Source organism: Stegostoma tigrinum, chromosome 4, assembly GCF_030684315.1.
Source record: "Stegostoma tigrinum isolate sSteTig4 chromosome 4, sSteTig4.hap1, whole genome shotgun sequence".
NCBI lineage: Eukaryota > Metazoa > Chordata > Chondrichthyes > Orectolobiformes > Stegostomatidae > Stegostoma > Stegostoma tigrinum.
In genome coordinates this window covers 73,935,009-73,948,441 of record NC_081357.1, presented here as the reverse complement: position 1 = coordinate 73,948,441, position 13,433 = coordinate 73,935,009, and the positions used below count along the sequence as shown (strand labels likewise).

At 41.0% G+C, this 13,433-nt stretch overlaps 1 protein-coding gene across 4 annotated transcripts in view; it reads left to right on the top strand.

The window, feature by feature from the left end:
• The window catches only part of LOC125452228 (protein eva-1 homolog A), a 301,173-nt gene that overhangs the window by 42,145 nt on the left and 245,595 nt on the right, over positions 1 to 13,433 (top strand). Inside the window, exon 1 of one of the 4 annotated variants that reach the window (XM_048530391.2) lies at positions 9,926 to 10,038. The exons of the other annotated variants lie outside the window; for them this stretch is intronic. The gene's annotated coding sequence lies outside the window, so the exon portion shown is untranslated. Of the gene's footprint in view, positions 1 to 9,925; positions 10,039 to 13,433 lie in introns of those variants that run through there. 4 annotated transcript variants of the gene reach the window in all.

Sequence of the window (13,433 nt, the reverse complement as noted above, 5' to 3'; positions counted from 1 at the left end):
TAGGGTCCTCACCAGTTTTCTGAGCTTTTGGAAGTCCAGGTAAAACAAAATGTTGAAAATTTTGGCTTAAAAACCTAGTTTAGTTACACAAATGAAACACTATAATCAACCAATAGCATGGGAATCTTCGTCATGCCTGAATAAATCTAGCTGTTCACAGAAACTAATGATCATATCATGTATGTGATATGTGTACTAAATAATTAAATCAGAAATTAATAAAAGGAAAATAATTTTTCGGCATAGACAGAATTGCATTTAGGCACTGACAAGTGATACATGTTGAAAATTTGTTTTCCTTCGACATGTCTGTACTTGTGAAGGTAATCACATGATCCTTTAGTAGATTATATTTATCAGTGTGTGTATCATTTCAGTAGGCATAAATAACATAATTTTCAAAGAATTAATCACGAAAGATTCAACTGTGGTTTCAAGTAAAAGCTGTGTGATTGTGTAGAGCACTGCTTTAGCAGACAAAGTTTTACTTGAGATCTGGCTTGGAACCCAAGCCTGACTAATGAAGCGTCAAACATAAATATGAAATTTAATTTGATGTTACCCAATACCTACTGGGAATGGGACTGCAATACACAAGGACCATAATACTGTGCTAAAGTCTAAATTTAGCAAACCAGTTTAGCCGTTATAAAAACCGATTATAGAATTGCGTAAGTAAATTGTTGATTAAAGATATATACTTCTCAAGACAAAATGAAATAGAAGTTGTTTTTTAGCTACTGGATTTTGATTGGTGTTACTTCAGTGGGAGTGGGACCAATGGATACCAGTGATGCTCAACTATTGACTGGAAAATTCAAGCTGTTTTAAAGTTAAATTTTTTTCTAATGACGAATGTACACTTTTCTTTGTTCAGGAAGATACTAGACCTTAAAATTGGCAGAATAGTTTGCTTCATTGTTGAGACAGTAAACAGAGCAAAGGTTCATGATCTTATTAACAAACTTAGAGGCCAATGCAAATTGATCCAGACAACTTGGACCAAATATAGAATCTGAAGTACTTATACATCAGATGGATTGCCATGGTTTCATTACCACCTCCATAAAGGTAAGTAGGGTTGAGTAACAAATGCTGGCCCAGTCTGTGATAACTACATTCAGTGAATGAATTGGGGCCAAATTTTAGGGAGGACGTGAAGGTTTCATGCACTCAAGAACTGTCCAGTGATAGCAGCCAAAGGAGAAATATGAGCTGCAGCAGCAATGAAGATGCCTGGTCGCTTCATCTGATACTTGCTCAGATATTGGTACTGTTCATACCATGGACACAAGTTTAGAATTGGGTCATTTTGGGATCTATATGGAGATGATAACATTGACAACATGGCCATCATTCCATTGAGCATCTGTAAGTGCCTGGAGGGCAGGTAAGAGTCAATATACTGCTGTTGGTCTGGCATTGCATGTAAGGCAGCCTGGGTAAGAATGACTTGTTGCTTTCTCTGAAGGACTTTATGACAATCAGCAGTGTCTACATCATTGCCATTAGGCTTGCATTTTATTCGGGATTGATACTGAATTCAGATTTCATTATCTGCCACATGGGATTTGAAAGCATGTCCCCAGAACATTAGACTAGGGTTTTGGATTACTGGTCCAGTACTCTTGCCACTATCTAATTGTCCTCTCACCTGTAAGTCTTACATACAATATTACTTCTGCAAACTTTCCGTAGTGTTATAAAGTGGAGGTTGACCCCCCAGAACTAAAACTGAAACACCCAAAGAAGAACACCTCACCCCATAATCTGTAAAAGGAGTGTGAAAAGTAGTGTAACCTGCCTTTCAGCAACTTTTAGTGATTAAGTAAAATAAGTCTCTGACAGCGATGTTAGAACCAACAGGTAGTGATTTACTTATCTAACTCTAGTAGTGAACAAATTAACTAAACTATTAACAAATCAAATAAACCCTTTATAATTATTAATTGTTGTTATAAAGCAGAGGTCAAACCCCTTCTGATAACTGAAACAGAAACACCCAGAGAGGCTTGCCTCACCTCATAATCTTTTAACAAGTGTGAAAAGGGTATTACCTGACTCTCAGCCCCCAATCTGTTATAAAGGAGTGATTAAATAAAATGAAAATCCTCTCATTTTCTCTATATTCAACAAGTAACAATTTATTTATCTAACTTTAACAATGAACAAATTAACTGAACTACTAACAAACCAAACAATTCCCCTCAACTACCATTCCCAAATAAAATGATGTTCTAATGGTATGCTGTTCCAATTGATATAAGTACCACTTATATAAACCAACTTAATAAAAAAGAAGTACTTAAAACCTAGTCCCTCGAAATTACAGCCAGGCTGCATCTTCTGGAATGCTCCACACCCTCTCTGCTGATTCTCAGTCTGGAACAGCTTTCACCATTCAAGAACATTTCTCTCTGTCAAATTCTTGTGTCAGAAATTTTAGCTAAGAGTGCCGCTATACCTTTTTGTTAGATGATGGGTACTCTGAGAGCTTATAGAATTCTACAAGGACCAGTGGCTTTCTCTTTTGAGCTCATGGGTTGTTAACTCTATTAGTTAACAGTTACTGTCACACCGATTTTCAAATGTCCTCTTCTTTTATACCCTTGATGACCTTTTCATTTCTTACACAAGGGTTGCTCATAGTTGTCAAAATCAACAGATGTTAAATTTAATTGGTATGTAGTCTCTAAGTGCCCTGTTTAAATAAATTGGCCGATTTTCAAAATGGTTGCGTTAACAACAAAACAATCTGCCTGGGTTGATCACCACATACCCTTTTGAAACAATGTTTCAATTTCAGAGGTTCTTCGTGCATCTGCACATTTTTTCCCTCCAAGCCTAGAAAAAAACATAATCTTTTAAAGGGACCATGCACTCTAACCCCTATTATTGTATAAACATCAAATTCTAACATCTTGCCTTCCAATCCACAAATACGCTACAAAACTTTGCAACACTATTCCTGAATAAAGCAAGATTTTAATAGACAATAGGTGCTGGAGTAGGCCATTCAGCCCTTCGAGCCAGCACCACCATTCATTATGATCATGGCTGATCATCCACAATCAGTTTACTGTTCCTGCCTTATCCCCATAACCCTTGATTCCACTATCTTTAAGAGCTCTATCCATCTCTTTCTTGAAAGTATCCAGAGAGTTGGCCTCCACTGTCTTCTGGGGCAGAGCACTCCATGTATCCACCACTCTCTGGGTGAAGAAGTTTTTCCTCAACTCTGTACTAAATGGCCTACCCCTTATTTTTTAAACTGTGTCCTCTGGTTCTGGACTCACCCATCAGCAGAAACATGCTTCCTGCCTCCAGACTGTCAAATCCCTTAATAATCTTATACATCTCAATCAGATCCCCTCTCATCCTTCTAAACTCAAGTGTGTACAAGCCCAGTCGCTCGATTCTTTCGACATATGATAGTCCCGCCATTCTGGGAATTGATCTCGTGAACCTACGCTGCACTCCCTCAATAGCAAGAATGTCCTTCCTCAAATTTGGAGACCAAAACTGCACACCATACTCCTGGTGCGGTCTCACCAGGGCCCTGTACAGCTACAGAAGGACCTCTTTGCTCCTATACTCAATTCCTCTTGTTATGAAGGCCAGCACGCTATTAGCTTTCTTCACAGCCTGCTGTACCTGCATGCTTGCATTCGTTGACTGATGTACAAGAACACCTAGATCTCGTTGTACTTCCCCTTTACCTAACTTGACTCCATTTAGATAGTAATCTGCCTTCCTGTTCTTGCCACCAAAGTGGATAACCACACATTTATCCACATTAAACTGCATCTGCCATGCATTGGTCCACTCACCTAGCCTGTCCAAGTCACCCTGTATTCTCATAACATCCTCCTCACATGTCACCCTGCCACCCAGCTTTGTGTAATCAGCAAATTTGCTAATATTACGTTTAATGCCTTTGTCTATGTCATTAATGTATATTGTAAACAGCTGTGGTCCCAGCATCGAACCTGGTGGTACCCCACTGGTAGGTTAATAGTATGCTGTTCCAATAAATATGAATCCCACTTGTATAAAATAAAGATAGAATTTTGTCTCTCAAATTTACAACCAGGTTGCTTGCCTTCCAGAATGCTCAATGCCTTCTCCATTGTGTCTTCTTTCAGGAACGTTAACTAATTGTGCTGTGGTTACTGTAGCTACTTAGATAGTGCTATCTCCAAGTCATAGTGGAGGCTGAGTGGGCTAGTGATTCTCTCTCGAGAGCGGGGGGCTATTTGCTCTGGCAGTTGGCAGTTAGCTGTGGCGCTTTTTCTAACTGTCCCCTTCTTTTATACACTTAATGTCATATCAATATGTCTTATAATTGAATTGGTCCTGTGTTGTTTAAAACCATCAGATTTAAATTTAACTGGTGTTTGGTATCTAAGTGCCTGGTTCAAGTTGATTGGCCAAATCAAAGCCTGTTGTCTTGGTTTAAATAAAACTGCTGCTTGGCCTGCTAACCATATGGCCTTTTGTTACAAATGTTTCAATTTGGGTGCTCTCTGTGTATCTGCAAACTTTAAAGCTGTTTGTAGACATCCACTTTTAAACCTCTAAGCGCAGAAAATGCACACGATCTTCTAAAGGGACCACACGATGCTTCCCCCCCACCCCCAGCATTTTACAGACTCCAAATTCTAAGTTCCTGCTTCCCAATCTGCAAGCACTGCTCCAATTTCACAACAATAGAATTTAACTATTTTCTGTGTACCTTGTAAATTATACACAAAAGTTTAGCTTCCATTTGCAATTTGTGAATAGATTAAAAGTACGCTGGAATAACTGAAGTGCTGCATTGTTGTGATTTTATTTTGTATCAAACAATCTGCTGTTTGCTTGCTGGTTATGTTGTGCTGTGCACCCTTCCAGGGAGGTTTTTGCATGGGGAGTGTTGATAGGAATGGTGGATGCTAATGAGAAAGAAGAGGGAGATGTTAAATCACTTCCATAAGAATTATGTTGAAATTACAATTTGGAAATCTTTGTCCCATATGATCTGTGCTGGTATTTATTTTCTTTATGAGCAGTGTTCCCAAATCTCATATGTCTGCCCTTTCCAGTTTCCCTTTGTGCACCTCAGCCTCCTCTCATTGTTCCCAGCAACACAGAGGCTAGTCTTCGGTCAATTTAAATTCACTCCATGTGATAGTAAGAAATGACTGGGGATAAGGAATAATGCAAAAGCTATGGGCCCTGACAACAGTCTGGCAATTGTACAGAAGATGTGTGCTCCAAACTTGCTGTTCCCATAGTCAAGCTGTTCTAGTACAATTAAAACACTGGCACCTACCAGCAATGTGGAAAACTGCCAAATATGTCCTGTATACCAAAAAGCAGGATAAATCCAACCCAGCCAATTACCACCCCAGCAATCTACGCTTGACCATCAGTAAAGTGGTGGAGGAAGTTATCAATAGTGTTGTTGTGCAGCACCAGCTGCTTATTGACGCCCAATTTGCATTCTACCGGGGCCACCCAGCTCCCGACCTCATTACAGCTTTGGCTTAAAAATAGACATAAGAGGCGAACTCCAGAGGTGAGATGAGAGTGACAACTCTTGAATCAAGACAGCATTTGAACAAGTATGCTATGAAGGACCCCGTGCAAAATTGAAGTAAATGACTATCAGAGGGCAAATTGTCTGCTGATTGGAGTTATACCTTGCACGTAGGAAGATTGTTGTGATTGTTGGAGATCAGTCATTTCAGCTCCAGGCAATCTCTGCAGGAATTCCTCAGGGCAGTGTCCCAGGTTCAATCGTCTTCAGCTGCTTCATCAATGACCTTCCATCCATTGTAAGGTTAGAAGTGCAGATGTGTTATCTACGGTGAACAATATTCAGCATCATTTGTGATGATACAGATACTGAAGTAGTCCACGTTTAAATGCAACAGCTTCTGGACAATATTCAGGTTTAGGCTGAGAAGTGGAAAGAAATATTTGTGTCACAGAAATGCCAGACATTGAACGTCTCCAATAACAAGGGACAATCTAACCCACATCCCTTTCAATAATTCAATAATGTTACTATCACTGAATCCCCATTATCAAGATCCTTGGATTACCATTGACCAGAAACTCAACTAGACTTGGTATATAAATACCGTAGCTACAAGAGCAAGTCAGAGGCTAGGAATACTGCATCAGTAATTCACCTTGTGACTCTCCCAAAGCCTGTTGATCATCTAGAAGGCACAAGTCAGGAATATGATAGAATACTCTCCACTTGCTTGGATATGTGCAGCGCCAACAGTACTTGAAGCTTTACACAAGTAGCCTGCTTGATTTGCACCACATCCAAAAGCATCCCCTCTCTCCACCACTGACGCTCAATCACAGCAGTGTCTGCTATTTACAAGATACTGTGCAGAAATTCACCAAAGATCCTTAGACATCACATTGGCTCTTCTCAAGAGCAACTGTGGATGGGCAGTAAATGCTGTTCCATGAGCAAATAAAAAGAAAATTTAACCTGTTCTCTAATCACCTATACTTAAATGTTGTCGTGATTTCTGTTTCAGTCAATAACTGTTCAAATGCATTCTTTAGCCTCAAAATAATTTGCAAGAAAAAGAAATTCTTTTTTATGCACTGAATTTCTCTGCTGTGTCCCATCATGAATATTGGACACAGTCTTTTTTATCTATTCTGTTTCAACAAAAACCTGGAATTTCATCACTTGTAGCACTGGGGTATTCCAATGCCATATGAACCTCAGTGATTCAAAAAGATGGCTCACAACCTTCTCAAGGACAATTAGGGATGGGCTAATTAATAATAACCAGCTTCTCATGTCTCATGAATAACAATAAAAAAATTCATAATTTCCCACACCCATTATTTTTGAATCGTACACTATATCTTGTTATCATCATTATTCTAAAGCTGATTATTCACATTTACTCCATCCATTTGTTATGTTAGTCAGAGCTATCAACAAAGGAGTGACATGTAATTCTGGAAGAGGTAAGTGAGGCTATGAATAATTGCTGTATATGAAAATGCAGAACTTAAAAATAACATTTTGGCAAACGGAGAGCCAGTAGCAGCAAGGACCAGGTTAATAGGTCATTGAGACTTGGTTCGACATAAAATGTGGAGTCTTAAATGATGTGGAATTTATATCAGGTGAAACATTTGAAGAGCACAGGCATCAGGAAAATTGATTATTTGGTGTTTCGGATAGTTAGTATTATGTCTCACCGATAGTATGTCTTCAAGAGACATGCACATGATATCATCTTTGCATTTTAACATGTCACTTGAGGGTTCTTGTTTTCTGTCGTACCTTTGGAACATGTAAAACGTGCGACTCAACTGGAAACATGCTCTTCTGTTGTAACATAATAGATTAATGTTAGCAATATTGTTAATGTCCGACATGTGTGCCTGAGAAATCAAATGTTTATACATTATGGTTAATTGTAATAAATATTATAATGAGAAGTATATAAGACTTCTGGGATTTGGATTTTAAAATAGAGGAAGATGGATGTATGTCAAGCCTGTGAAGGTTTTTTTCTAAGTCAAGTCACAATCAGTACATCACTTCCAAGAAAATATGTGACATAGCCAAGTGTCTGGGAGAATGAATGGAATGTTTGTACTGCACAGTTTACAACAACGAGAAAGCTAATAGTTTAATTTTTGACTTCAGAACAGAAGGTTCAAGGTCTTGGTTCAGAAGAATCAAGAGCTCAACTCAAAAGAGAGAATAGTTTCTCCTAGCAAGAGTGGAGGTGCCAATGTTGGACTGGCGTGGACAAAGTCAGAAGTCACACAACACCAGGTTATAGTCCTGATGAAAAAACAACACTACAAACCTTGTGATTTCAAATAAACCTGTTGGGCTATAACCTGGTGTTGTGTGACTTCTGACTTTGTTCAAGCAAGCGAAGAACCATGGTTTTGGTTTAAGGTGCCTAATCTTTTTTACTGAAGGCTTTAGTTTGTGGAACTTCCAAGCCAGGAGACTTTGGATTGAAATCTTTAAATTACCGGAACGAATAAAGTTCAAGCCATCAGAATTGTGAAGCTCATACCAGTGATTTCAGAGGAATTGTAAACTTGTCTCTGTAGTTAAAGGAAAAAGTATTGAGATGATCAATTAAGTAAAATCTTGGCATTGAACAAGGAGTGAATTTCCTCTGGTACTGGGTATCTGGAACAATTTACTGTTGGAAAACAAGCTGAAGCTTTTTGTTTTGTTGTTTGTATTAAGATTGTTCTTATTATCTGTTAATGTGTTTTTGTGTAGTAAACTTGCATTTTGTTGTAACACACATTCACACATTCTTGTGTGAATATGTTTCAGTGAATAACAATGATGGTAACTAAATACAAATAGTATATGTAACATCTATCACGTCAGGTTTGATTCTGGGATCTTACTTGTTCGGTATTTTTTTAATAATCCATGTCTAGTTTTCTGTGTTATGGAAGATAACACAGTCTTTGCAATAGGTTAAACACTCTGTTTGAGACAAACTCTCACAAATCGGGAGGGGAAATGATAGCAGAAAATATTGCAGAAACAAAATTTGGTAATTGCCTAGATACAAATACTTATGCTCAGCTCAAAGTTCAGCAGGTAACTCCCACTCCCGTTCCTTAGACGGCATGTCCATCATGTGCCTCCTGCAGTGCCACAACGATGCCACCCGAAGGTTGCAGGAACAGCAGCTCATGTTCTGCTTGGGAACCCTGCAGCCCAATGGTACCAATGTGGATTTCACAAGCTTCAAAATTTCCCCTCCCCCTACTGCATCCCAAAACCAGCCCAGCTCGCCCTGCCTCCCTGACCTGTTCTTCCTCTACCTATCCCTTCCTCCCACCTCAAACCGCACCCCCATTTCCTACCTACTAACCTCATCCTGCCTCCTTGACCTGTCTGTCCTCCCTGGACTGACCTATTCTCTCCCTACCTCCCCACCCACCTATGCTCACCTCTAAAGGCTCCATCCCCACCTTTTTAACTTGGCTGTCTCCTCTCCACCTATCTTCTCCTCTATCCACCTTCGATCCGCCTCCCCCTCTCTCCCTATTTATTTCAGAACCCTCTCCCCATCCCCCCTTTCTGATGAAGGGTCTAGGCCCGAAACATCAGCTTTTGTGCACCTAAGATGCTGCCTGGCCTGCAGTGTTCATCCAGCCGCACACTTTGTTATCTCAGATTCTCCAGCATCAGCAGTTCCCATTATGTCTGATTACAAAGTTTTTAGCTGATCATTAGATTTTTCCTTAAAGGGGGATGGAACTAACTCTTGAGGTGTGAAGTTCTGGCAGGAACCAAACTGGATTACACTAGTCTTGATAATGTTGGGCTGGGAAAGTTCTGAGCAACCTTGTTAAAAGCAAATAGATATGATGTTGTCAATGACACCTCTAGAATGACATCTCTTGTTCTTCAGAATGCCTCTGACATACAAACAGAAGGATAAAATATACCTGTTGGATGGACCTGTCACCCCTTTCTCTGGCAGCAGATGCTTTTAATAATGTGTTGTGAAAGCATTGTGCCATACTGGGAGATTGAGATGTCAATGTAATAAAAATGGTCAACAAAGTAAATTAACACCTTCTAACAGGTAGAATATTTTAAAATGAAACAATGCGTGGATTAAATTATTTGATTGTCAGCTACAACTGTTTTGGTAATGATGCTGGATTTTAGCCCCCTCCAGTTTTGTGCACATTTTATTCAGTTTTTGCCAAATGTCCTACATACCTTCACGTGTCTGTGCAGCTCCTTGTATTGCACAGTAGTCTTCATTGTATCTGCAGGTACTTTTATCTCAGCTTCACATTTACCAGGTGCTTTAGATTTAGACTTCTGTCTGAGAGTCTGCAGTTTGATCTGTTGGAGTAAACAGTGCATTAGACTGAAATTTGGAGGCACAGAATCTGCCAGACTAGTTTGGGCTCGTGAGCAGTACTCTTTTAAAAAAATTGATTGGACCACACACCCTAAAACAACTGTATGAGACATCACCAAGGCTAAAAGTAAAAAAAAAGGTAAGTAATATGAAAGAAGTATTATAAGGAAATTAAACAGTAAAGATGAGCTTTCGATGATGTAAATTAAATGTTCAGTGCATTTTCTCAAATGGACCTCAGCATTACAAGAGATTGTGGTATTTTTCTGCCGCCAACTCTTAAGTCTGTAATCTGTTAATCTTTTATGAGCTACTGCTGCTTTTAACTGGATTGAATCAAATTAATTCCTGACTGTTGTAACATTTAACCTAGGGTGCACTATAAGCATTGCTTCTAGATTTAGTAATGAAGTCTTTGTTGTGATGTTGACAGATAGGCAGAGAAGCGTGGAGCAGTCGAAAGATTAACATGGCTCCATGTAATTCAATCTCCTATATTGCTGTTGATTGTACTTCATTCTTTTACACATACATGCATTTCAGTACACTCTTCAAAAGTGCGCTTTGAAACATATGTGGTATTATCATGAAGAAATTAGGAAAAATATTGGTGACTGGAAAAGTCTCCATAGAGAAATGAAGTAACTCATTATAGATAATGAGAACATTTTTCTGAAGAAGAGTCTAGGCCTGAAATGTCGGCTTTCCTGCTCCCTGATGCTGCTTGGCCTGCTGTGTTAGAACATAGAAAAGTACAGCACAATACAGGCCCTTCGGCCCACGATGTTGTGCCGTGGAATAATCCTAATCCAAAAATAAAATAACCTAACCTACATTCCCCTCAATTCACTGCTGTCCATGTGAATGTCCAGCAGTCGCTTAAATGTCACTAATGACTCCGCTTCCATGACTACCACTGGCAAACTATTCCATGCGCTCACAACTCTCTGGGTGAAAAACCTCCCTCTGACGTCTCCTCTATACCTTCCTCCTAACACCTTAAAACTATGACCCCTCGTGGCAGTCAATCCTGCCCTGGGGAAGAGTCTCTGGCTATCGACTCTATCCATGCCTCTCATTACCTTGTACACCTCGATCAGGTCACCTCTCTTCCTTCTTCTCTCCAGTGAGAAAAGTCCGAGCTCAGTCAACCTCTCCTTGTAAGACAAGCCCTCCAGTCCAGGCAGCATCCTGGTAAACCTCCTTTGCACCCTCTCCAAAGCCTCCACATCTTTCCAATAATAGGGCGACCAGAACTGGACACACTATTCCAAGTGTGGTCTCACCAGTGTTTTGTCGAGCTGCAGCGTAACCTCGCGGCTCTTAAACTCGATCCCCCTGTTAATGAAAGCCAAAACACCATATGCTTTCTTAACAACCTTATCCACCTGGGTGGCAACTTTGAGGGAGCTATGCACTTGACCACCAAGATCCCGCTGTTCCTCCACACTGCCGAGAATTCTGCCTTTAATCCTATATTCAGCATTTAAGTTCGATCTTCCAAAATGCATCACTTCGCATTTATCCAGGTTGAACTCCATCTGCCATTTCTCGGCCCAGCTCTGCATTCTGTCAATGCCTCGCTGAAGCCTGTAGTGGCCCTCGATACTATCAACGACACCTCCAACCTTTGTGTCATCAGCAAACATACTAACCCACCCCTCAACCTCCTCATCCAAGTCATTTATAAAAACTACAAAGAGCAGAGGCCCAAGAACAGAGCCCTGCGGGACACCACTCAGCACTGACCTCCAGGCAGAATACTTACCATCTACAACCACTCTCTGCCTCCTGTCAGCCACCCAATTCTGAATCCAGACAGCCAAATCACCCTGTATCCCATACCTCCTGACTTTATGAATGAGCCTGCGGTGGGGAACCTTATCAAATGCCTTGCTGAAGTCCATGTACACCATGTGCACTGCTTGACCCTCGTCAACCTGTCTCGTGACTTCCTCAAAGAACTCAATAAGATTTGTAAGGCATGACCTACCCCTCACAAAGCCATGATGACTCCCTTTAATCACGCTATGCTTTTCCAAATAGTCATAAATCCTATCCCTCAGAATTCTTTCCAAAACCTTGCTGACCACAGACGTAAGACTGACTGGTCTGTAATTTCCAGGGATTTCCCTATTCCCTTTCTTGAAAAGAGGAACAACACTTGCCTCTCTCCAATCTTCCGGTACGACTCCCGTGGAGAGTGAGGAAGCAAAGATCTTCGCCAGCGGCTTAGCAACCTCCTTTCTCGCTTTCTGGAGCAACCTAGGATAAATCTGGTCTGGCTCTGGGGACTTATCAATCTTAATGTTTGCCAAAATTTCCAGCACATCGACTTCCTCAATCTTGATCTGTTCAAGCCTGTTTTCCTGCGACTCAAAGTTCTCATTCACAACAAGGTCCCTTTCCTTAGTGAAAACCGAAGCAAAAAACTCATTTAGGGCTTCCCCTATCTGCTCAGACTCCACGCACAAGTTCCCTATGCTATCCCTGATTGGCCCTACCTTCTCCCTGATCATTCTCTTATTCCTCACGTATGAGTAAAATGCCTTCGGGTTCTCCCTAATCCTTCCTGCCAAGCCTTTATCGTGCCACCTCCTGGCCCTCCTCAGTCCACTTTTGAGCTCCTTCCGAGCAAGCCTGTAATCCTGTAAAGCTGTGCTAGACCCTTGCTTCCTCCACCTTACGTACGCTGCCTTTTTCCTTTTGACAAGAAGCACTGCTGTACCTGTCATCCAAGGCTCCTTAATCTTATCCCTTCTTACCTGTCTCAGAGGAACAAATTTATACATCAGTCGCAACAACTGCTCCTTAAACAGCCTCCACATGTCTGCTGTACCCTTTCTGTGGAACAATTGCTCCCAATCTGTACTTCCCAAATCCTGTCTGATAGCGTCATAGTTTCCTTTTCCCCAGTTAAATATCTTCCCCTGGTAACTGCTCCTTTCCCTTTCCATGGCAATGGTAAATGTGAGGCTGTTGTGGTCACTGTCGCCAAAGTGTTCTCCCACCACGAGATCTGACAGCTGTCCTGGCTCATTGCCGAGCACCAAATCCAAAATGGCCACCACCCCCCCCCCCCCCCCCCACCCCACGCCCCAGCCCCCCCCGTCGGCGTGTCCACATACTGAGTAAGGAAACCCTCCTGAACACACCTGACAAAAACGACTCCATCCAAACCATCTGCACTAAGGAGGTTCTAATCTATATTGGGAAAGTTGAAGTCACCCATAGCAACAACCCTGCTACATTTGCACTTTTCAACAATCTGCCGGCCTATGAGTTCTTCGATTTCCCTACTGCTATTTGGGGGTGTGTAGAAAACCCCCAATGAGGTGACTGCTCCCTTGCTGTTCCTGACCTCCACCCATACTGACTCAGTCAATAAACCTTCCTCGGCAACCTTAGCCCATACCACCTCAGTAGAAGAGTCCTCATCAAAAGTTCTTTCAGCCACTGTTATACTGTCCTTGACCAACAAAGCCGCACCTCCCCCTCTTTTACCACCTTCCCTGACTTTAATGAAAGATCTAA